This window comes from Odontesthes bonariensis, chromosome 7 (assembly GCF_027942865.1).
Source record: "Odontesthes bonariensis isolate fOdoBon6 chromosome 7, fOdoBon6.hap1, whole genome shotgun sequence".
Taxonomy (NCBI): Eukaryota; Metazoa; Chordata; class Actinopteri; order Atheriniformes; family Atherinopsidae; genus Odontesthes; species Odontesthes bonariensis.
Genome location: NC_134512.1, coordinates 26,519,047 through 26,545,353, shown reverse-complemented (window position 1 = coordinate 26,545,353; position 26,307 = coordinate 26,519,047). Strand labels below are relative to the sequence as shown.

General features: G+C 43.1%; 1 protein-coding gene across 2 annotated transcripts in view; it reads left to right on the top strand.

Annotated features, from left to right (window-relative positions):
• The window catches only part of peak1 (pseudopodium-enriched atypical kinase 1), a 92,327-nt gene that overhangs the window by 33,704 nt on the left and 32,316 nt on the right, over window positions 1-26,307 (top strand). For both annotated transcript variants that reach the window (XM_075470356.1, XM_075470357.1), the window contains exon 3: window positions 9,174-9,250. The gene's annotated coding sequence lies outside the window, so the exon portion shown is untranslated. The remainder of the gene's footprint in view (window positions 1-9,173; window positions 9,251-26,307) is intronic.

The following is a 26,307-nucleotide window of genomic DNA, read 5'->3' as shown; positions in this document are numbered from 1 at the left end:
GTATGAGCTGTGGAAACATTGATGGGTTTGTTTAGGTTGGACTCTTTTGAACTTGCATTTGGTGATTGTACTGATGATAGTTTACTGGTAGATATTTGATTTGGCAAGAAATGCTGCACCACAGGCAGCTGATTGTCTATGTAAAGTAAGTCTATGGGACACATATATATATATATATATATATATATATATATACACACACACACACACACACACACACACACACACACCTGAGACACCTGAAATGAGTTATATTAAAAAAAAAAGGGTGGGTTTTACGAGGGAGCATCATTCTCTATTGAGTAACCTTTTTAAACTCAATCCTTAGATAATGCAGTTGCTTAACCTTTTATCACCTGTGAGAGTGAAGCATAAAGTATTCCCCTACATTTGCTGTGTAGCTCATTTAGCGACCGACACATCTACTCCATCCGTGCTCGGCAGAACAGGGGCTGCCTGTGCTTGAATTTGTATCAACGGGAGGCTGGCAGCTGCTCGACTCTGTCCGTCTCTTTGGGAATTCAGTTGGACCGGGATGATTCAGCTCAACCTCATTCGCTCACTTTGGTGTCCCTCCTTTTTTTCTTCCCCTCTCTGAACATCGGGAGCCCCTGATGTGCTCAGGTGATGTGGCTGTTTCAGGGGCCTCCTCACATGTGGGATCTAAACATGGAGTACAACTACGGAGAGGAGGAAAGTTTCTGGCCGTCTCAGCCTTCTTCTTCTTCTTCTTCTTCTTCTTCTTCTTCTTCTTCTTCTTCTTCTTCCCTTCCACTTGGCGTTTCTCTTTCTCGTCCCGTAAATGAGAAGCTGAGTTAATGAGGCTCTCTGCGCTGTGCCTGGCCGAGCTCCTTCTTCCAGCCCTCTCATTCCCTCAGCGTCTCTGTCCTGTCATGTTTTTGGCTTTCCCGTTTTTAAACCACTCTCGTTCTCGTTCCCTCCCTTCTTACGCAGCTCTTAGTTCTCTTCCTCCCTCCCCAACTCTCGTTCATGCATCCACTTCACCTCGACTGGGCTTTTCACGCGGCTTCTCTCTTATACCCGTCTGCCCGGCCACTGACCGGATTCACACCACTCCTTTGTAAGTAGTTTGCTACAATCGTGTCTTTGTCGATGTTCATTCCTCCCCTCCCTCCTCATCCAGTCTATCAGGGCTTCAACAACTGTTGCTGTCGGCTGAGGCTGAGTATGGCTGAGGCTTGCTAGCAGGCTGACGGGCTCAGAGACACGGATGGACGGTGCTGCTTTGGGATAGATTAGATGAAGTGAGGTTTGGGAGTAGCAGGGGAGGTGGAGACACAAGTAAGTGTCTGTATCATACCTTCTTCTGTCTGTTGTGTCAGGTGATTGGAGAAGGGACTTTCAGCCCTGACGGGACACCCTCTAATTAAGCAGGATGTGTGGACAAGCTGGCTCACATTTTAATGAGAGCTTCCTTAGTTGCACAGTACAGTAGTGTGGGGCAACAATGGGAGCGTTTGTGTCTCTGCTATCCTGAGGTTTGCCCACAAAACATGACACAAACTGAGATTAAATTGTCATATTCAGTTCCTTTATACAATCTTGTTTAGGTTTGCCTTTGTCTTATCACTCTGAATACTTTAATTTATTTTGGAGTAGCTTGTTCAGCTTTAAAAAAAAAAAAAAAAAAACAGTTCAAAAGAAAAGCTCTGTCTGGTTAAAGGAGCTCTCGTTTTCACTCTGCATTTTCAGCACAATCCTCAAAGAAATTCCAGCCATAACAAAATGATTTTTACATGACTTTAGCTAACCATGAAAATGGAGCATGAAATTGGGTTAAAAAAAAAAAAAAAGAATTGCAGACTGAAGCTCAAACAGGGAAATGAAAGATCTGGTGATGCTTTTTTTCCCCTGTTTTCCAGAAGTAAAATCCGCCCCGTCGAGCCGTCATGTTAATACAGTTTGATTGGTACTTTATCTGTGACTGTTTTTGCTGGATGGATATTGGATAATCCCCACCCCTCCTCCACTTGCTTTTTTACTTATCAACTTGAAGCAGAAAAACACAAAGCGCACACATCGGCAAAGCCAAGAGCGTTGTTTCATGGTGCAGGAGTCCCGCTACTCCTGCACCGGAGCTGGAGAATCTCTGCTAAGATCCCGCCATCACAGGTGATGTCACGAAACCAGAGGTGCTGGAGACAAACTTTCACTGTTCTGTGATTCAGGTCCTTTACTGCGCCCTAAAAATAGCTCGTGCACATTGTCAGGCTGAAGTGTTGATTGGCACGGTTTCATACCTTTCCCATCATTATTTCAGTCGCGTGAGAGCCGAAAGGCAGGCTATTACAAAACCAACTGACTGGGAAACGCACCATTTGGAAGCCATCCTCTCCCGACTCTATAGACAAATTAAGAAGCTTAAACTGAAGCTTGCCAAAGACGTGTTGCTTGTATCATGCATTTGAATTTCTTGAAAATGGGGGATGCAAAACTGCTAGGATCGTCTGCTGAAACGAAACTCTTAAGAAAAGAGGTCTGGCTACCACCTCAATTTCTTCCAGCACACTAAACAGAATTGTATAGTTAAAGCGAGCTGAATCCCTGCAGGTTTGTTGTGATGAGGGAGCGCCGCCTGCCAACAGGCATCATGATTAGTTATGAAGACTCTGTCAGGTTTTGTGCATCAAGATTGAAAAAGAAGCCTAATGGGAGGTCGGTGCCCAAAGGAGAGAAGCTGTATTAGTAAGCAGAAGACCTGCTCCGAAGTTGGAAGGTTATTTTTTGTTGCTTTCTGCTTCTTTTTTTTTCTGGAGAATTAACACAAGAACATTTTGAACATGCTAAATACAATCGGGCAGATTTCTCATACAGAAAGCCTTCAGTCAGTGTAAAAAGTCTCCAAAAACTAGACTAGAAGTCTTGTCAGCATCAGCTGATAACAGAAAGCCATCGTGTTCTGAGTGGCAGCCTTGGCACTGTAATGATGTCCAAAGCCTGTGCTTTAATTAATTAATTAATTAATTAATTTATTATTAAAATCTACATGTTCACCAGTAAGCATTCTAATCAGACTGGACAGAAACAGGGAAACACTGGACGTCCAACCGTTTTAGATTTGACTTAACGTCTGTGATTCAGTTTCCTTCTGTTTTAGCTCCAGCTCACCTGCGTGTGTTACCTTTCCCATTAATCCAGTAGTTTTAGCTGTGACGGAGCACTGCTCACCACCATTGGCATTCAACCACAAAGATGAACAGTAGTTTGGAGATGGTTGTTATGGAGACAAAGATCAGATCGGCGAGACTTGACAGAAAGCAACGAAGATGGCGACCGACACAAACTCAGTTAAATCACCAGCAGCACCGGCCGGCCTTTGTGTGTGGCGTTAGTCACAGTGTGCGACTCCGTGTGGCGTCAACTCTGCCACTGAGCTCAGGATTTTAAGCGACGATTTGTTTGTGGTCTTCCACTGAGCCATGTTGTTGTGTAAAAGCTTCCCGTGCCTCTTTGTACTCCGCCACAGAATCCCACAGCGCTGAAGAAAAACACAGGTCTTACGTTTTTTTGGACGGGCTCCGCTGCCATCCCTTAAATTAAGTAGACGACTCACAGACCTTAAAGAGACAAAATGACAGTTTTGGGTTCTGGATTTTGTGTTGTTGTTTGGATATTTTTGTAACTAAATGAGCCCTTCCGATCAGGAAGAAACAAGATTGTCAGTTGTCATCATGTTATGTGTCTGGTTTGGCGACTACGTGTGGGATTGATGGATTGCCAGATTTTAGAGTTGTCATATTTTGATCCTGTTTTCAAAAAGGCGGTACGCACAATTAAGATCAAATGACTCATGTCCAGCTTTCCAGGCCTTCCTATTTTTTATTTATTTATTTATTTATTTAAACTCTACTGTCACTGTATGGTTTTTCTGCAGGTTTTTCTTTTAGTGGGTCAGCTGGAGCCTGTGATCTCTGCCGGTCTGTAGTCGGTACGGTTAAACGCACAGCTGAGTCGAGCAAACGCGCCGTTTCATTAGACCGTCGTCCCTGCAACAGCATACACACATGGGAGCAGAATCGAGATGTGGACCACATGTGTCGCTGTTTAAGACAGACTTTTAACTTTCTCTGTGGGAGATCATTGCACATGTGAGTGTAACCCGATACACTGCAGAGTGAATTTCGACTTTTATTTCCTTTACGTTACTTGGAATAATGGAATTTGTCAGATGACTCGTACTTGGAGCAACCACGAGTTGACACGTAGCCTTAATGAGCTGATTTTTACTTACCATTTCTGACCTGTTTAGCAATCTGACAAAAGAAACCGAGGAATATGTGAATGAGTGCAGTTTTAATAGCAATTTGACCCTATTGATATAAACTGATGCTTTGCTGTTTTTGCAAAAAGACGGAAACTTGGAGCACGTACAGAGCTCCACGTACAGAGCTCCACGTACAGAGCTCCACGTACAGAGCTCCACGTACAGAGCTCCACGTACAGAGCTCCTAGGAGCACTCGAGTCTAATTGAGCATGTGCATGCAGGGTTGATGTGATCCCCAGCTACATTATCTTGAGGTGTTTTGAGAAGCTCGACTTCGTATGACCTTTGACGGACCAATGTGATTCATTCTCAAGTACGTGCTTACTGAGAGAGACTTGGCAAATCGAGGACGATGCAGGTGTAAATGCAGTCGCTAAAATCACTTTACTTTTCAGATATGTTCGACTCCGCTCGACGGAGCGACTTCTAACTTTTCAAAGAATAACAGCTCGACACACACGAGCAGGCTGAGTCATTGGACCAGCCGGAAGCTTGATTCTCCAGCATACGTTTGAGATATTGAAGGCACCTTCCAGACAACAGCCACAGCAGTAATCGGTCCATTTATTTATAATCGAGTCATGCTTTGAGAAAAAAAATAAATAAATAACCCACAGACAGTCAATTATAAAAGCCTGCTCACAGCTGAGTGTGCCAGTCGACAGTTCAAACCGCTATTATTATAGTGTGCTGTAAAAGCATCAACACATCAACACACACTCATGTAACATGCTGTTACTGGAAGTCCACCCCCCCCCAGAGGAGCCAAGCCAATACTATGTAAGAGCTGCGAGCCCCGTGGAAGGGAATTCACAGGTAGCAGATGGACTACTACAACCAGCTGTTGTTTACGAGACACGAGGGAGGGACTGTGGTCAATGGCGTTGAGAGGCGAGGACGTGCGTGCGATGGCCCCCGCAAACAACACTTCTTGAAATCTTCCGAGATGTGCAAACAGAACAGCGTTGCACTAATGCGATGTCACTTTATGGCGGTTATGAAATGAGGGTTTGATCAGACTGCTTCTGTTGGAGAGAAACACGATGGTGATGAAATGAGGCCGAAGGGTGGAACAAAAAGCGTTTGTCATACCCTGTTGAGGCTTCCAGGTCAGCTGGAGTTTGGTTCATGGGTCAGATGCAAAGTACACTCTCAGGTATGTCTAGCTCTTTATATGTGGGGGAGGCCACTGCTGGAGCATCATTCTGTTATTGAGTAATAATGGAAATCTTCTGGAACTAATTGTGCACAAAGCAGCTATTAACTGCCTTCAGCTTCCAACTGATCCTTAAACTCTTTTCAGACATAGGTTATGTAACACAAACGGCTTAATCGTTGTCTTAAAACGATGGCAATCAGTCATCGGTTTCTTTTCATTTCCCTGTTTGTCAATGATAAACGGTCTTTGAGGAGTCACGGTTTTCGAACTACAGCAAGCTGCATCGCCAGAACAGTTAATTTAGCGTGCTAAGCTGGCGGTGCTTAGTGCAGAAACTGAAGGGAACCGCTGAAAATATCCCCTTTTTTCCAAGTTATTTTTTCTTTTTAGCCCTTTGAACAGCCAGTCTTCTCCACTCCTGACGGTTTCATTGGACTACGGTAAGACTGTAGCTGGGACAGTATCTCTTCCTTTGCCGCTGTTTATGCAATCCTTCGCAAAAACTCCTTAAAACAAACTTCTTAAAACAACATGCTGTCTTGCTCCAAAGATTCATATCAAGTTAGAGTAACAAACGCATCGTCTTAAACATGACGGCAGGATGTAATCCGCCAGGGCAGAAGCTTCAGCTGCAGCTCGACTTTTTGAGTTTGAAATGTGAGTTGGAAATTCCCACTTCCTAGTTCAAATGGAAAGCAGTACTTTTCTGGACCACGGGGTATGACATGGAAAAGATGAACAGGACAATACAACCTAGCTTTTTTTGTCAGTCCTTGTTTAAGTCAGACGTCTTGGGACGGACCGCTGCTGTGACGCAAGCAACACAAAGTGGCCAGATATCCGTCTGAGTCTCAACCAGGTGTTTTCTAAAACACTTCAAGAAAATCAGCTTGCTGGCTTATTGAAGTCGCCATCGTAACAAGAGCAAATTTCTCCAGAAAAAGCGAACCGCAAAGAACTGTCAGTAAATGTGCTGGCTCTATGCAACAGTCTGTGATGCTCAAAGATTTGCTCGCATCTTTTTTTAAACCCAACACAACCCGGCTCTAACCAGCGTGGAACTGGACACGGCTCGCAGGCAAAGGCACAGCTCTGCAACCAAGCTGCATTTACTCACTAACACGCTGACAGTTTTGTCACATTACTGCCCAGGTTTTATTACAACAACAGTTGTTCCTGTTTGACAGATGACTTTTTTTCATTTAAAGCTAATAAATGGACTCATCGGGGGGGGGGTTATTGGTGGGACTCCAGAGATGATTGCTGTCGTTTTTATTTCAAACTAGACACTCTGTCCTCGCATGCATTAACACGCCGCCGTATTAAACGGAGAATCTGAAATACGGGACGATGATTTAGCTTTCTTTGCACATCTTTTTCTTGGTTGCATAGCAACACCCATTTTACCTCCAATACAACACCTCAAATGGGATCCTACAACAAAAGGGGAGGATAGAATTCGTTGATGGGTTGAGCCGCCTCGATTCGCTGACACAAAGTATGCCCTCCCTTCGCAGTTGGCATTAAACCCACCAAATGGATTAGGAGAACTGTGGCTGTCCGGTTTATTTTCAGCACAGTGGATATCAGGACAAGATGGATGCATACATGCTGCTGCTGAATTGAGCTTCATGAATAGATTAGAATACCACACACACAAAAAAACTGTGAGCTGGGTAAAAGTGCTCTCTGCTTGGAACGAGCTTGAAAACACTCCCCGTCTCACAAGAACTGCATTGAAGGAAACCTGTTGCTGTTTTCTATAGTTTCCTAAATGGATGCAGAATGTGTTGGATTTAGTTTGCGCGGCCCTGTCGGTTTTATTGACCGTCGTGCGTCGTACTTATTGGACTAACATTTGAAATGGTATCTAATATGAAAGAAAAGCCCCCCAGAGCTCTCGTGTCAGAATGGGGCCAAACAAAGAACAAAGATGCAGCTGGAGGTCGATCTCGCAGTCAGTTTCACAAAGTGTAAAAAAACAATACCTAAAGGGACCTATCGTCATTAGAAATTGTGTGTTTTTACACTTTATGCCCGTACACCTTTCGATGCATATCAACAGTGTTGCCATAGTTACTTTGAAACAGTAATCCGATTACTGACTACTTCTTTAAAAAGTAACTTAGTTAAGTTACTGACTACTTGCTTTTAAAAGTAACTAAGTTAGATTACTTTTAGTTACTTTCAGCAGAGGCTGATCCCCCCCCCCCCCGAAATAACATGAAAATGACTACCAGTTCTGCCAATACTCACTTTATTGACATGTATTTTAACCGGAACATCAAAAATGACACTGACATTTGCAAACTTTTTCTTGAAATAGGCTTACATGTTTTTTAAATAAAAAATAAATAAGGCAGTCTTTCTTGACTTTACTTAAAATATAAAAAAAAACTTCTTACGTAAAAAGTAGTCGCCTACAACTGCAGCTGTTACTGGATTACCCAAAGCTACAACTGACGAAATATACATATAGATAAACACCCGTACACTCATTCAGATATCGTATATAGGTACTAGAAGATGTAATACAGTACAAAGACGTTAACAAGTCATCTTTGAGTAATCAATTGCGACCAGGTAAGATTAACAGCTAGCTAGCCCTCTCCATAGCACTGCCTGAAACATAGGCTATATGTTATAAAGTTAGCACGAATAGCTAAACCTATCAACTATCGTCTGTGACAGGCACTGATGAAAACTGTGGTTTAGATTGGTGTATTTATTTAAAATGATTAGGGAAAGTGAGTAAAATGTAACAAATGATATCGCTGGTGTTTCACATTTTAGTGGGACAGATCACTTTTACTGGGTAGGTAGATGTAAAATAACGAGTGACTTCAGGCGAACCCCGCTCCCTCCGTTGCCGTCACTGATATAACTCATAAGAAAACGAAATTATCCCAAATTATTTCAATACAAATGTATGGTTATAATCATGAATATATGTTGACAAGTCAAATATATGTATTGGGCTTGTAAGTACCATTCAGAAATAACATGTTAGCTTTTGTATGGTCACTATAACATGCCGGCCGGCGGCGGCCGTTACAGGAGAATAAAGGACGGCCGTCGACGGCCGCTATGGGGTATACGTTCCCCCGAAATGCAGAAATAGTAACGCACAATGTTTTAGATAAGTAACTTCAATCTGACTACTAGATTGAAATAGTAGTTGCGTTAGACTACTCGTTACTGAAAAAAGTAGTCCGACTACAGTAACGCGTTACCGGCATCACTGCATGTCAATTAACTCCAGTAAACCGGCTAATGTGTGCTTAACGTCCACAGCAACGTCTCCATGTTTGACCTTTTTTAGCCTTCAACCCGCTGTTGGGTTTGAAGGAGGGGATTGTAAGAACATGACCTTAGGGTCACCTTAAGGTCAGAGGAGATTGTGCATCAAGTTGTGAGCATTTGTGTAATAACGTGTCTATAGCCCTAAGATGAGTATGTATGGGTGATCGGTGTGACAGTAAATCTGATAGCTGCTTTGTAACGCCGTGCCAGAACAATGAGTTGCTCTGAAAATGAGGCACAGTGTTCAAAGATCTGCTTCAGGCGGAGTAACAAAATGCTTCCCCCCCTCCTCGCTCTCTCTCTCTCTCTCCATCTTTGTTTTATTTTCTCTGTCTCCCCCCATCTATCGTCTCCCCCCCTTCTTCTTTTCTCACACTTTTTTGCATTCTGTTTATCTCTGCCTTCTGTCTCTCTGTCATCCGTAGGCTCCAGCAGTCGGTCGTCTCTGCTCCACCAACTGGGACTCCATGGCTGCCAGTGCTGCAGCTTGATTCATTGCTCTGTGAGTTCACTTCTGTTTTGTGTGGCTATTCGTGCGTGCCTTGGTTCGTTTGTCCATCTGGCTTCTGTTGGGTCTCCTTTCTTCAGTTTTTCTTCTGCAGTATCTGCAACCAACCCCCCCCCCCCAAATTTAATGTGTCATTTTTTTTTCACACTAAAAGTTGGTGTTAAAAAAAGTTAGGTTACTCTTTGTAGATCCAAGTAATGTAGTGTGACTCTTCTAAGTGCTGTACAAAGTGTTTCTCACCCTCAAATCAGTTACATGTCACTGGGGAAAACAGCTGATTGCATTTATCCATCCAAACCTGACTTTTGAAATACGCGTCAGACCGGCCAAGAATGCGTGAAATAGAAAGTTCTCTGAGCCGGACCGACACACCCAGATAGAGCGATTTGTGGTCGAATTACTCCTCCATCCACCCCCCCCTCTTCTGCCAAACATTCGATACATCGTGGATAACGGGGAAGGTGCACTGAAAAAAACAACTCATAAGATTTACTTAAACAACCCTTTGTAAGTATTTGCACTCAAATGATTTAAGTAGTATTTAAAGCTATGGTAGGTAATCCTAGAGAGCTAGCAAGAGAGCTAGCAAGATTCGAAAGTGTCCCCTCCTCTAAGCTCCACCCCCCCCTCCCCATTCCGTCAGTGCTTCATCCAAAGCCGGTAGAACCGCATGCGCACACGGAGCAGGGAGCCGACAGAGGGGGGCGTAGGCAGAAAGCAGAGGCATCTGATTGGTTTTTGTAGGCGCTCCAATCCGAGATCAGCGGGACGCTGATCTCGGATTGGTCAGCTTTTTCTCAGTCCTGCAGCTGCCACAGAGGTCTGATTATTTTCGTCCCTTTTTCTAAATACATCTTGTATAGATTTCTCTCAGGACAGACGGACCATTTCACCCAGTATTACAAAATGTGTTTCTGAACAGGATTACCAACCATGCCTTTAATGCTGCAATATCAAGTAAATTTTACTTACCATAAACCATAACAGTTTTGAAGATATTAAGTAACATTTACTTAATTACATCTAAGTTTTAAGTTATATTTATTTAAACAAATTAAGTAAAGTCTACTTGTTTTTCATAGGCAGAAACAAAATTTTAAGTCAATTTGATATATCTGTAGTATTTGCTGTTATGAAGTAACTTAGTAGATTTTAACGATACACTTTCAGAGTAAAGTTTATGTAGTATTTCTAGGTTAATGTACATACAACTATTAAACATTTAAATTGTATGAGGAAACCTAAGTAAAACTTACTCTTTCCCCATAATTCATGTATTACGTTTTTATAATGTTTAATCTTACTTAAGAAGCTCTAGTTCTTACTGAATCTTAAAAATAAAAAGGTAGAAATTATGACAGTTACTCTAATAGAGTTTACGTCACCAAAAAGTCCCTTTTTTCAGTGTGGTTGCTGCATTGATTTAATTGAACACTTCACCATCATGGCTACAGCTATGTGTTTGTTTATTTATTCATCAGATAGTCTCAGTGGTGGAGACGTGTTTCTGGTCTTTTAGGTCCGTTTTGGTGTTTGAAACTTCCCCGTGAGTTAAATGCGCCGCCGCATCTACCAGCTGCTGTCTGGCGTTTGGTGCTTTTAGATTTTTGTGTGTACAAATGTACCGATGAGAGCAGTAAGACGAGTTGTTTTAGTCATGTGGAACCAACGGTGGAATGAAAGCCAGTAAAACGCTCGACAGTAACTGTAACGGAGTCATTTGATCCATCACTATCAACAAACTGATTACTATGCTGCAAATGTAGCAAATGTTCATCCTTATGAATCTTCCTTTTCTGCTAATTTGAAGGATTTTGATGATGACTTACCTGTGCTTACCTTGTCATGCACGTATTATCTCCGTAATGACCTCGGTTTCCACGCGTCTCAGTGCCAGATGGGTCAGAGGCAGCCATCTGCGTCGGGGTGTCTCGGCAGGTTTGGGTCCCGCTCAGTTTGCATGTGCTCAGATGCCACGGCGCCCACCACAGATGTTACTGTGTGTGTGTATTCTGATGATAGATACTTAATGTACATTTTACAAACACCACACAACCAACACCTCAGTTTCTGAAAATATAAGCGCATAAAAAAACCATGTAGTGAGTTAATAAGTTTGCAGGCTTTCTTTCTTTTTTCTTTTTAATGAGAGATCACACCATCTCACACAGCTCGGGACAGGTTGGAGGAAGCACGGAGGATGAAATGCAGATTCCACCTTTTTCCTTTGGGCTGCTGTTGCTCTCAAGCTTTTGACCCACAGGCATCCTCTCCTGTCCATCCCTTGTGAATTTCACCTGGAAGCTAAAGTGGTTAAGAATGGTTTTAGCACCCCCTGCCTCCCCTGCTTTTTGCAGTGTCCATTAGTTTCTGCTGCTGTTGGTTAGTTTTGCACTTGGCAGCTAAGGAAAGGCGTAGCGTTGTTGACTGTAATTGGACGCTGTCATATTACCTCTCGTGCATTTGCTTCTCAGCCCACTCTGCTTTCCTCCTCTCTTAAATTTGGAGAAACAAAAGGTGGAAGTGTGTTTTCTGCTGGGCTGTGCGATTGTTAACTGTGTGACTATTTTTGACAAGCATATTGAAATTACTCTTTGACTTTAAACAGAAACTCACTAAAAGATGACTTTTTCCCACCTTCCTGTATTGATTTTTTTTTTTTTTTTTAAATATATATTTTTTCTCTTCGTCACATTTGAGAACAACCGCCCCGATTTCACACAGTCCAAGAAGGCAGCTGCGGATGCCTTCCAAACCGAAGCCAGGCTTTTTGGATTAGCATAGCCGCTCTCCAGAGAACACAGTTAGCCGGCAGAGAAACAAAGACGCGGTCCAATCATTAGTGAAATGGGCCGGTCCTCCAATGCCATCAGCATGGAGAATTTCTCCATGCGCAGAAACCCAGTTTCTTTTTATTGGTGGTAATTGGGAAGCGTTATCAAATCTGTTCGCTCCTAGTTCTATTTTCTCCCAGAGTTGAGAGCCGCAGCAGAAACAAGCGTTTGTCCTTTGAAGAAAGTAGGACAAGCTTTTCCGGCTTAATTTTTGTCTCAGGGCTGCTGCCGTCTCTCGTAGCCTCCCATGTGTTCTGCCTTTATATTCTCATGCCTGTTCTTAACTGTAACAGGCCTGGGTAGGCTGGTGCTCCTGGCCCCGTGTCATATCTCGCCATGTTTGTGACAAAGAAGGTACGGCTGCTTTCCCTTTTACACGTCAGGGCATCGTGAGAAATGATCTGGTCTTTACCGGGTATTAAAATTTAGATAATTACAAACTCGAGTTACACAAAAGGTACTCGAGATGATTACATGATTAAAAGATTACCAGTCAGAAATATTTTTGGACCAGAATGGAAACAACTCTAACGTGTGTGCAGCCCCTCAGCTTAATGTTCCAAACTAAAGCTAAGAAGAAAGCCTTCACGAGCTCTCTGCAGTCATCGTCACCCTGCCCCTGGCTCATCACGATGTCTGCTTTACACCAGAGTGTGGAGAGTGTGAGAGGATATGCGAGTGTGTCCGTGGAGGTGAAAGATAAAACTGGCATAGAGAGGATAAATGAATTGTAATGCATTCTTGTTGTTAATGGCCTTACATCGCTGATACAAACATGCCGCATGTAATGCATGGTGTGGACGTGTGTGTGTGTATATTTCCTCTTTACGTACCAGAATCGATGCAGCTCATGCAAAATGCCATCAGGTTTCATGTTGAAAAGAGTGTTAATGGTCTCCTGTTGACTGTTCCCTTTGTGGTCTTTCTCTAGGATAACATGGCATTCGCACAGTGCTTTAGTGAGGCTGAAGTTCCCCAAAGAAACCCTGAGAAGTACAGAGCCAAGCCACTAATCTGACAATATAAGGTTGCACATTTTTGCCTGCTCCGGTGACGAGGACACTGTGAACGCACTTCCATTTACCTGCAAAACAAGGAACGCTTTGTCTCGCTTCAGGAATTATGTGACCAGGTGCAATTATAAATGTTTGTGAGCAGGCTGGGACTTCTCTAAAGTTCTCTATAGTGTCACTTTGCTACTAGGTGGAAACTTGACGACTGTCGAAAGTGGAACAGTTGTTCGGTACAGTGGAGCCCGCATGATAACTGCTTCCTTAAAATATACCATCCCTTGTCTTTACATTTAAAAATTGAACATCTTACTGCTTTGAAAAGGACCTGGAACTAGTGACTCTAAAGGGATTTAGATCCATGGGAGTTGCCCTCTGCCGCCCATGTTGAAGATGAAGTTTTTTTTTTTGTTTTTTTTTCTACATTGGCCTCACTTTTCAAATCCAGTTGCTGTTTTCCATCTGTTTTTGGAGTTTTGGAATACAGTTCCAGTATATCCTCAGACTTAACCTCATGTCAAACACGCATATGTGGATGTGTGCAGCTACTCCCCGCTGTCACACCAGCCTCTCTCAAACATGCTTTGTGTTTGCCAGTCAAATGTTATATAATTAATTCCAGTCATATTTCCTTTGAGTGGTGTGTGCGTGTGTGTGCATGTATTGTGTGCTCGTACACATCTGGCCATGTCTGCTCTGCCTCTCTGCTGGTGTTTTTCTGGAGGCCAGTGGATCGGTCCCCTCGGGGGACCTGCTCCGGCTCTTTCCCAGGCCAGACTGCAACCGCACTCTCCCAGAGCTTGCACAATACCAAACACTGCACTGGAATGTAGCTGCCTCTCAACCAAGCCCCCCCCCCCAAGTTGGGTTTGACTCACTCTTCTATTTATCACCAGTCTCTTGATTGTTTCTCTGAGGCTGAGGCAGGGCTCGAAGCCATGGCTGCGTGTTGAATGTGATTGGAAACAGACAAACTTATAGAACATCATGAGACATTAATTCTCTTTTAGAGCTGTCTTGTTTGCATGAAACTGTAATGTCAGCCTTCAGGCTGCAGAGGTAACATCTCAAGACTTTTATGCAGCGTATCTTCTAACGGTCTTCACCTTGAGGGACATTTTTATTATTTTCGTCTTTGGCAAGGCTTTAAAACAGGCAGCTTTATGTCCGACACAGACATACTTCCTAATGTACAGCACTGCTTTAAAACGGTTACCATATTATTATGTCTTTGGCACTGTTTTAGAAAGCGATTCTTCACTTGAGCTCACTCAGTAGCTGAAGACAAACGATCGCTCTCCTCTGGTTACTGCAGTAACCGATAGTTGGGAGTGCCAGGGGGCGACGACTCAGCCTTCTTGCCGCAGCGAGGACAATGTTTTGACAGTGCCATCTTTTTTCTTTTTTTTCTTCGTTTTGCTCGGCTGTTAAGAGGCAAATCTGTCAATCAGCTTATAATGGGGTGATTTGGATGTCACATTACTCATAGCCGTCTGTCAACACCGCTACCACTAAGAGGGCTGGCACACCTCATTATTTTCGTTTGTTTACCGTGAGAAGACCGGCTACTACAGAGGAGTCGGCGTAGACGCGGCAGCTGAGATGTATGCTCAAATTGAAAGCAACTGAATTTACCCGCTGAGTATCTTTCACAGTTCATTTAGCACAGTTAATGACTCCGAGAAGTTTGGATTACTCTGGGAATCTGGATTTTGCTATTTTGTGTAGAGGAGTACAGCTCAAAAAACATTATTCAACCCCAGCCCCCACCGACCCACCTTATTTGTTTAAAGTTCACATTTGGCTGTCACACATGGAAACAACTGTTTGCTTCTCCAACATAAAACAGACCAGGGTGTTTCACTGGCAGGAACGCAAACTACTGCTCATCAATAGTTAGCGATACATCTACTCCCTGTTGGGCTTGGGGCCTTGGGAAGCTAATCTCTCACTACAAGTAAGTGAATTATGGGTAAAAAAGAAAAAGAATTAGCCATGCTTATGGGCAGTGACAGAACTCTGAGCATCCAACCGATGCTTCAGTACGGCTGACCTCTCAATGCAGCATGGACATTTTCAACAAACATTTTGAAGCCCATGTTTTCCATCATAAGAGTCCAGTTTTCACCTCAGAATTGATTTTTCACATGCCTCTCCCCCCGCCTTTCTTTTGGAGCACCACACCCTTAAAGCTCATTTGTGTATGTGGCTGCTGACATCTCCTTCCTGCAGTATTTCACGGTATTAGACGGTCTTTGAGCGGCGATCTTTCTGCCAGCGTTGTGAGTCAGCTGTGAGAAAGGCAGCGGCTGAAATGATGGGAAAAAATGAAGGCCTCCGTGGCTCCTCGCTCCTACTTTCTCTGGTCTCTCTCTCCCTCGGTGGTCTGTTTGTCGTCAGCTCGGTGACTTGTTTGGATGGTTGAAGGCGCCTCTTGGGAAATCTGTAGATATTTGATGTCACTCGCTAATACTCATTTGTTGGTTCATAACTCCCATAGTAGTGGGGCTTTGTTTTACTTGTGTTTTTTCCCCTCCTGCGTTCTGTTTCGGTCACATTAACTTAAATTGTGGGATTCACTGCTTCATTGGTTTGTAAGTGAATTAGTGTACTCAAGACACATGGATCCCTTAAACCAATAACTCTTAATTGCAGACTGTCAGCTTGCTATTTATTTGTTCTGTGGTGCATATATTGTTTAATGGTACTTCCCACTCTCTATGAGATTCCATCTCCTATTTCCACTGGCCCTGTTTCAGTTGATGCACTTTTCTCGGGCAGAAACACACTGGCAGCGCTTTCTGCCAGTAAGCTTTTTTCGTTTCAATGACTGCAATATCGTGATAACACATCCATTTTAACCCATGCAGCATTATACACTATAACCGTTTGCCTTGTGTTACTTTAAGCCTTTAAACTCGCCCAAGTATGTATCCTATACATTGTTTATTTAACCACGAGCGGCAGATGAACGACACCTGCCTTCTCACTGACAGCAGAATGAGCTTTTCTCGACACCGTCTTGGCAGCTCTGGTGCGGGGAGAGTTTGCTGTGTAACGCAATCCGTCAGAGACATCAGTGCCATGAAAATCGCAGCATTTTCACAGCAAGGTGCCTATTTTAGGTTTATTAAGGAACCTTTTTAAGAGAGACTCCTTTCAGGTGGTTTGCCGTGCAAAAGCACAACATTCTGCTCCGCTGTCACCCACCGGTGTCTCAGCTGTCTGTCTGTCACGTCAGAAGCCAACAACAAGTTGTATCTTCCCTTTTTTTCTCTCTTTCGTGTTGTGATGGGTTGCTGCAAGAACATCTGAAAAGTTCAGAGATAAGGCGCTGGGTGCAGCCACCTCTGCTCGCTCCTCGTTGAGAACAATAAAGAAGAAAAGCGTTACATGCAATGTTCCCTCTAAGCTGCGTGCCTGCGCAATCGTGCACTGCTCGCACATTCTCAGCGCACAAGAAAATCTATGCAGCGCATAAAATAAAATTCACTATTAATTAATACCAGACCTAATCTAATCTAACTAATTGGACCAATAATGTGTTTTTCTGTACCATTTTTCAATGTAACGCAGTGAGTGACAGGTGTTCAGCCAATGATACGATACGGTTTACTTACGTTATGCAGCCAATCATAGCATTGACAGTGCTTTCATATATGCCCTGCCCATACCCGCCGTGCAGGCTAGCTAGCCAACAACAGTGCGAGTTAAAGGTGGGGTAGGGGATCTTTTTCTGGAACATTTTTTTACATATTGCTTAAAATACTCTTCACACCCTCATTGCAACCAATTAATTAAAAGTTTTGACACAAATATGAAAAGTTTTAGTGGCCTCTAGAACGTACAATCTAGGAAAAACACTATCCAATCATTGTGAACGGACCGTTCACAATGATTGGATTCTGATGCCGTCTATCAAACTGCAATCTGCTCCTCCCTTTCACATATAACATATAACATACTACACATCTCATGAACAACAAGATTTTTGTCTTTTTCATTTTAAAGCTGCAGTCTGCAACTCTTTTTCAAGCATAATGCCTGGAACTATCCGGGGATTCTGAAAGTAGTACATTAAATACCCCAATACAAAAAAAAAATGAGTTCTCTAGGTCCCCTATATGTCCCGCTAGGTCCCTCCAAAGCCAGCAGGTTTGTTTACAAAATTGCAGACCGGACCGGTAAAAGGTAACCAATCAGGTTACGAGCTGGGCTCTGCTGCCTGTCAATCACCGATTGTGCACGCGCGATACAAGGTAGGCTTGTCCCCACGCTTGTTTATCTGGACTACTGAGCTTCATTACGGGCTAGTCTACTTACTGTGTCTTCCATGATCGCAAATGACAGGTGAGTTGATGATTGAGGAGTCGTGTAGGCGCATCTGGCATGCACGTAGACGTGCACGAGTTCTCATGTGTTTTGAAGGGGCGGGACAGGAAGTTGAATAACTTTTTATTTTTCAGTTAAAAAATAAGCATTTCTTGCATTTTGCGACTACGGAGGTCACCGTTTTCAACTTCAAGCGTTCTGATAGATCATGTAAACTCTTAAAATGCCAAAAAGTAGGACTTTACGTATGACAACAACAAATCTTGCAGACTGCAGCTTTAAGTGGGCCAAATCGCTTATATTAAAAGTAAACTAATGAAAATTGCTGCTGTGATTTGATTCTTTTAATAAGCCATGTAACTTGCTATGATCCAAGGTTTTGAGCAGGTGTGATGCTGGTGTGTGGCCACAGCGTGCACATCTGATGTTGCTCACAGAGGTCCTCAGTGTGCTCAGGGAGCTTGTGTGTATGCCCAGACACATGAAAAATTAGAGGGAACATTGCTTACATGGACTCCAGCCTGTGAGAGTCTCTCTCATACAGACAGTAAGACCCAGGCGGTCTGATTGCTGCTTCTACCCTGAAACTCTTCCATGTACATGTGGATATGAAATAAGAGATGAAACTGTTTACTGGTATCCTAAACAAGCCTCAAAAAAACCACTCAAGTCGCCACACAGGCTCTCGTCCTCATGTTCCACAGCAGGTTAATACTTCATAAAAGATCCACTTACATTCCTGCGCTCCCCTCAGCCTCGATCCTGTCCGTCTCAGCTCTGAGGGGACGTGTCACTTTCATTTTAATGAGAACCTCTGCAGTAGTTATGAAGCTGAGCACTTGTTTTATGTTTGCCGAATAGTTATTTCTACTTGTAACACGAGTTCAATTGAGCGGCTAATGAGTCAAGCTTGCGGAAAAGCTCTCAGAGCCGGAGTGACACGCAGTGGAGTCATTCTGGCGACGTCTCTCTGTGGACACAAGCTGAAATTTGGTGGAAATTGGATATTGTGTGGAACAACTCAGCCGTGACTCAGTGTCCTGCTGAAACTGAAAGCTGATTAGTACAGTATCAGGATGTGCCAGCACTCCTCAGCACGTACACATTCATTTATATTCCAACATGTTAGTCTGGAAATGTTGCCAAAGCAGCCATTGCTGCATCAGTAAAATCAGTCCACCTTTACGAGTCTGTCAACCAAAGGCGAGCGACAGCGGAACAGACACGTCGAGCACCAACCAGGCAAGTAACTCCGTCCTGGTAGTGCTTGAGTAGCTTAGGGAGCTGCTTTGAGGTCATCACTTTAAATTGCTGAATGAAATGAAAATATCTGAGGAAAGGAGGCAGCAAATGCAGCCTGCTGTCAGACTGCCCTTCAAACAAACTGCTGGACCGTGTCTCGACCCGAGTTTTTCCATTCTATACTCCCAACTGTTTCTTTTTTGACATTTCGATTCACTTTTATTTTAGATATAAAAACAGTAACTGCGAGTATGTGTTTCTGATTATAACAGCTGGAGTGCAGTGTTAACGCTTTGGCTTTGTTTGGCATTTTGTAACCTCATCGTGTGACTGAGAAGAGCTTACCCGAAGAACCGTCTGAATTTTCGTGATATCACAATTGCACCACCACAAAAATTTGTAAACCAACTGATTGACAACTTGTCAAAACACTAAGGGCTACCTGCCTTTTGTCGAAATGATACAATGTTTTATTAAACTATTCATAGCTGATTAAGGGCACAACACAGCATGAGAAGTGTCGGGGGTCAACCGTGGCATCACTTCGTGATGCAGTATGCTGCTGTTGCTCTTGTCCATCCCGCTGCCACTGCTGTTATCATTCAAGCACTACTCTGCAAGGTGGCTCACAATCTAATATCCCATCTCCTCATAGCTTCACCCTTCAGTCTCACTTATTCTCTTCATACCACCTTTTCTCATGGGGAAAAACATTGCCTCTCTTTTGATGGGGGAGTGTATTAGAATCGGATTTGAACGTTCTAACACAAGCCTGTTGTTTTGATGCCTCGCTTCTCCACATCCATTTCTTCATCTCTGATTCCTTTCCGTGGTTACGCATTTTCCTTTTTGAGGCCTATTCCCTCCATGTTTCCCACAGTCTCTACCTTTTACAGCTGTACATCCCAGCATAATCAGGATAAGCTATTTGTCTTTTCTTTCACAGCAGAATGTCTTTTGTGACAGCGTTGCCTTTAAATGTAACCAGCAATTTTCACATCAAGTATTGGACGATGAAGCAATGTGAGGTGAATTCCTTGTTAACAACCTGGGGCAGTTATTCTGGCAAGTTTGCAGTCTGCCTGCACCCTGTTGCCCCACAGCTGAGACTGACTGGAATCACAGCTGTGCACTTGGCTGAATATAACAGCACAACTTGGAGGATACACCTCTCAGCTCAGCTGTTATAAAGTATATGATTAGCTTTATTGGTCACAGGGCATTTGTCGTGGCATCATCCAGTTTCATTTTTCAGAATTTTGTTATTTGTCTTACTTATGCTTACTGCCCGAGGCAGAGCAACAGTGCTTTCCCTTCATAATTCATTTTGTCCATCTATTTAAGGGGAGCTGGAGAGCTCAGTCTTGGAATGTGGTGTCAACACAAACTAATGACTCATTCCACTTCAACTCAGCTATGTTGAAACTTCCGGGTTCCCAGTGGGAGAAATCAAATGAAACGGCCTGAAAAGTTGCATTTCCATGCTGGAAAGTAGGAGGAAATGTACCAGACCTGACCTTAAAATCCAACATGGCACTGAATGCATCTTCCTGATACTGATTTTTATGTCATTATTTTATCGGTTCATCATTAGCGCAAATGTTGCATGGTGCTCCGGGCCTATTACTTCACTCCAAACCACCGCCATCACCTGTCAGCTGTGCGGGGAGTTTGGATAGCTTGTACCTGTTATAGATAACGTTGCCTTCCTTTTGTGTGCTGTTTTTATTGCCCTCTTCTTTAGGCAAGAGTTGCGTGTTGTGAGATGGACACTGAGAAGGTGTAGCCATCAGTTTGTTGTGATCACACAAACCTGTCCACAGACTACCTGCAGGGCAGAGTGGCTCTTTATGAATTGTTTATGTCCTTCAAGCAGCTACGCTGGGAACAACTAGGTGTCCCCAGTGCCTGTAGTTTTCTGTGTGAATGTCCCCACTGTAGTATAATACTGTACTGTATCACCAACCGAGAAGCTGACATTTCTTGTATACATTCTCAAGGTTTCCACTAGAGCTGTCCCAAACGATTATTTTTCAAACGATTAATCTAGAGATTATTTTTTCGATTAGTCGACTAATCTAACGACTAATTTTACGATTAATCTAATGATTGAGGTTCAACTTAAAAAATGATTTATGTAATTTAAGTTGTCAACTTGTAATGCGTGTTTACTAGTGATGCTCCGATCAGCATTTTTTGGACCGATCACCGATCACCAAAGTCATGATCTGCCGATTGCCGATCACTGCCGATCACGGAAGGAATCGGACATTTCCATGCCTTTCATCGAGCAGAGAGTGCACCATTTATAGAAATTAAACCGCCAGAGGTAGCTGGGCACATGTAGAACAAGAATCTGGTGGAGTTTGCAGAAAACAATTGTTTTTTTTATTTTCTATTAATATTTTAATCTGCCCATATACATCATCCACTGAGTATGATTTCAGCATCAGATTATTAAACAATGATGCAGTGAAATGACTTGAAAATCACCACAGAGGTAGCTGGGGACATGTAGAACAAGAATCTGGTGGAGTCGGCAGAGAACATTTGGATTTGGTTCTAAATGAAGTTTTCAAATCTGACTATGCAGAAATGAGTTTGATTCTGAATATGCTTCAATAATTTTGTTCTATCATTTTGTTTTAATCATTAAAAAGAATGTAGTAAAAAAAACAACCAAGTAATGACAGGTGTATGTATTCCAACAAATGAAAAATCAACTTCGATATAGATTTCTGAGTTTACGGGGTGCACTTGAATGCACCATAAATCCGCTCACACGCTTTACCGTATGAAGCGATGTAAACGGGCACTCGATTTTCAAGTGTAGCTAGCGCGACCGTGCCTCTCCGAAGCGCAGATGGCGTGACCGCAGTAAGTTTCACATCTTTCTGACACACTTTGAAGAAATTCCAGACAGGAGAGGTCATGTTGTCGAGATGCACTGTAGAGGTTTTGCCTGTTCGGTTCTGTACACACGTCCCGTACCACATTAGAAAGTGGTCGCTAGTAATTTACGTCAAAAAAAAAAAAAAAAGCTAGTAATTATGTCACATGATCGGCTTTTTGATCGGCATATTTTTCCGATCGCCGATCAGGCTATTTTTGGGCATTATCGGCCGATCATGATCGGCAGCCGATCGATCGGAGCATCACTAGTGTTTACTACTTGGAACTGGTTGCTACTAGATCGTGGAATTTCGACAGTCAGCAGGTAGACTAGAACTACATAATGGCAGAGTATAAAATCCACCGTCCGGTGTTAGCAAATAGATAACACAGAAGAAACATGTCGGGACTGGTAGCGCTAACAGCTTTAAACTAGGCAAACACGGGACCTGTTCTAGTCGTAATTAAAAGACGTAAATTTTACGCCGGGAATATAACTAGACAACAACTCAACAGTCTAACGTAGCGTTTATTCAGAGAAGATCTTTGGTTTAGCCAACTGCAACTACTGCTACTGCTTGATAAATTAACATCTGACGGAGGTGTTTGGTGGTCGGTAGCTACGCCCCTTGTCATGCTGTCACGGCTGAAATGTTATACTCATACAACACGGACACAACCGGCGGGTGTTTAATAAGTCAAACTTACACGTTGTCTCCTTTGTCTGCGGCGCTCTGCTCTCCTTTCTTCCTTCATGAAATGAAAAAGTATGGCCTGCGCTCGATCCTTCGTCTCCTGACTCTCTGTGAGCTCTTCCAGCCTCGATATTAAACGCCTGATGTGATCGTCCATGATTAATATCACCATCATGCAGACCAAGAACATGGTGGACTCCCCGCTGTCCATATTAGCTTCTTTGTGTTTTTTTTTCTTCTCTCCTTACTTTTACCGGGTTTTGTTTTGTTGTTGAATGTGGCGCTAAACGGCTAACGTAACACGTCACTGACGCAGACGGCTGCGTCCCGACCTGGTCCCGACTCATGAGAGTTCATCTAGTAGGTCGTTTTGGAACGGGGACTTCAACCAAAAAAAAATAATAATTTGCGACGCATCGACACAAATTATTCATGTCGACGAAGTTATGACGTCGAATAAGTCGAATACGTCGACTATTTGACCCAGCTCTAGTTTCTCCCACTCACACACCCACAGACACCATTATCAGATCCGCTTCTCTCCACAAGCCAGCCAAGCAGCCAGGCATCGCCGCCCCCCGGAGGATCTATGTAACCAGGTGGAAACTGGTGCTGAGATGAGGTCAGAGAGGTGGTGCTCCACTCTGGCTGAAATGTAACCGGATGCTAAACACACAGGGACATCTCTGCAGTCCGTCTCTGACAGCTCTCAGATGCTTTATCGCCTTCAGGATTAGTATTTCTCTGGCATGTCAGCTTACTGAGATGGAACTGATGGAGAAATGATGAGGGAGGCCTCAGGTGGAAAGGTGAATGGGAGAGAAAGATTGTCTCGGTGTGGAGTGTAAAAGTAGACTTCAAGGTCTTCCCATTGAGTAACTAATTAAAGACACAAACTGTCTTTTACCCATGTTACAAAGACTATGGCTGTGTTCGAAACCGCATACTTCTCCTACTACTCATACTGACTTTTTTCCCGAATGCATACTAGATTCGCCGAAATGTTGGGTATGCATCATGAGGTTACTACTCATAATCAAACTACCCAAGGTGCAACGTAACTTGACGTCGCAAATCATCATTTCCTGTCAAAACGGCAGTTTCAAGCTAGCTACAACGAGGGTAGGTTCACTTCCTGTTTTCAAAACAAAAGCACCAATTTTATCGTAATGGCTTTCCCTATGATAAAAGGCAACGGGTATTTTATTTTGTGAAAATAACCGGAAGTGTGTTGCTCACTGCGGCTAGCTTTAGTAGCACCGAATTTGTCGGAACAAAATTGTAAATAGCCGGTATTTTGACAGGTTTTCAACACGTTGGGGATCTAAACGACTACTTTCTGGCCTGAAAATGTTTCAAATGTTGCTAAAGTTTACAGAGTTTACAGAGTTTAGAGCTTAAGCGAAACTACCTTCAGGCCGGCTGATTTCGGCTCGGGCAGGAGCGAAATGCATTGTGGGTAACGCTCTGCATACTGTCTGATCGATGAGTATGCAAGTATGTAGTAGGCGGTTTCGAACACAGCCTATGTATTTGTAGGGAAGGTACATGCATCCATTCATTGGCAACATGTTGCATACTGTGAGCCCTTTATTTATTTTTTAGCTCAGAAACCATTCAGAAAAACTCATTAAGCATATGTGTGCACTACAGTTAAGGCCTTATGGGAAAATGAAATGTTACTCAGCCATTAACCGTCTTCTTTTTCTGTTGATTTGCTGTTTCCTCATGTTTGAAAAATCACCCACCATGTTTTATGCATCAGCCTCCCTTGTGTAGCTTTGGGTAAATAAAGTTCTAACCCACAAATCGCTCCTCAGAAGTTATTCTTATCCCAGTACAAATCTGGGTCTCTCTTGGCAGTCCCATGGGGCTTGTGTCTCGGTGGTTGTTGCCACCAAGCAGCAGGTGTCGAGTGATTCTCCGACTGGCACAAAACCAGACGGCGTTTGCTGCAGTCAGATCGGGAGCAGATGGCCACAGATCGAGGTCCAACACCGAATCTCATATGAGCAGCTAACTCTGCAACAGCCGTTACCGTCTCAGAAAAATATGACTGAAGCAGAATCATAGCCTCGAGCTCTCCGTCTTATTTGGCTGACTTTATTTTTTAATGAGGCAAAGCTATGTGCGCCGTTTGTCATCTCTACGACTGCTTTGTTGTTTTTAAAGCCACAAGTTAGCACCGCTGACGTTTCAAGATTTTTGTGGGTATTTGGGAGTAAACACCGAAATGAAACGCCAAAGTCGTGTTTGCAGGCGCACAATGTGCGTGCGTGTGTGTGTGTGTGTGTGATGTCTCTCTCTGTGTGGCGTGCGTAACAGCAGCGAACTACCCACAAATCAGAATTAATGAAGGCAGAAATGGGAACAATGGTTTTCTGCTGTGGGACAGATTTAAAAAGAAGAAGAAAAAAAAGGACAAATAAACTGGTTTATAGGTTAAGAGAAAAAAAAACTGTCAGATTATTCAAAAATGGAGGAGAAATCACTGTGTTCTCATTGGACACAAACACACATTGTTCATTGCATCGTCACTTTAGCCAAACAAATGGCTAAACCTGCAACAGTTATTTAGATAAACCAACCACACACACACACACATACACACACGCACACACACAACCAGAAGTTGATCTAACTTAAAAACAATATTATACCTCCCACAGATCTTGTTAAATATAGCTTCAGAGCTGGAAATATCTTGACTCGAGTCATGTTTTTAAGACAGGAAATGGCTCATTTGTCGACTTGGTTTATGACAAAGGGCTTGGCTATAATCCTCAGCGGTTTTGTTTCACAGTTCTGATTATTTTATATATGGACTTGTTCATGTTCATGTTTTTTACCTGCATTCAGGTCATAATTGGCCCGTGAAACACAATTCAGTACAGCAGCCCTGCCAAGTGGATGTTACTGCGACGGAGCTTTTACATTTTCAGTGCAGAAGCACGATTCTGTTACTGCATACTTTAAATCTGACTCTTTTCTTTATTTTAGATGCCATTTTGATTGTATGTCTCGGTGGAGAAGGCTGAAAGTGAGAGAACGTGTGCAGAAAAAGCTGAATCAACACGAGGTGTGTAGGGACAGGAAGATGGAGAAAGAACAGAGCGGGAAACTTTTGAAGCAGAGGGGGAAAAAGACAAAGAAAAGCTTTGAAAGAGAGAAAATGGAGGAGGAAGAGACAGAAAGGGGAGGAGGAGAGAACAGAAAAAGTTGATAATCAGTGCATGATCTGCAGTGAGGCATCTCTGACCTGACCTCATCTTTTCCAGCTACTCTCCCACAGAAGGTAATCAGCAGAGGGACACAAACCCTATGATCTGAGTGTTATTTAACACACTTAAGATCAAGCACACAGACACATGGACTTAAATTGACTGCAAATGTATATCAGCATCAATTGATCGCCTGCATCACCTTTACATTCAGTGCTTAGAAGTCAATTTTTGCTTAATTTTGCCTCGTCTCACTCCTGCTCCATCATTGTGTACCAAACATGAAGGAGGTTTACTGCAAACCAACAACTAAACCTTCTGTAATTAATCCAACAGTCGTTTCTTTAGTGTGTGTGTGTGTGTGTGTTTATGACGGTTCTCATTTCAGGCGTACACCACACCAGCAATTGAAATGGTTTTCCTTTCATCCGTAGAATTTTGATATGATAATTTTCTACAAGAAGCATTAATCCCCAGGCAAATTGCTTTTGAAAGTATGGTTAACATCCGAGCGCTTGGCTGCGTGTCGTCAATGTGAAGTTAAATAATAACCAGTAAATGTGGTGCAATTGAATCCCGCTGTTGTAGTATAAATGCGAGGTCCTACTTCAAACACATCCCTTGGATACTATCGGACTGAGACTTGGGGATTGGGAGGTCACAAATAATGTGCTTCCTAACTATTTCAAGTGATGCGGTTCGGTAGAGGGGCACCACAATCAGGGACTTAACATGACACCAAAAAGTGTTTTTTCACACATAACCATCAGGCAAATGTAGAAACCTGTAGAAACCATTTGGAATATAAGCAGGGACTTTTGGGGA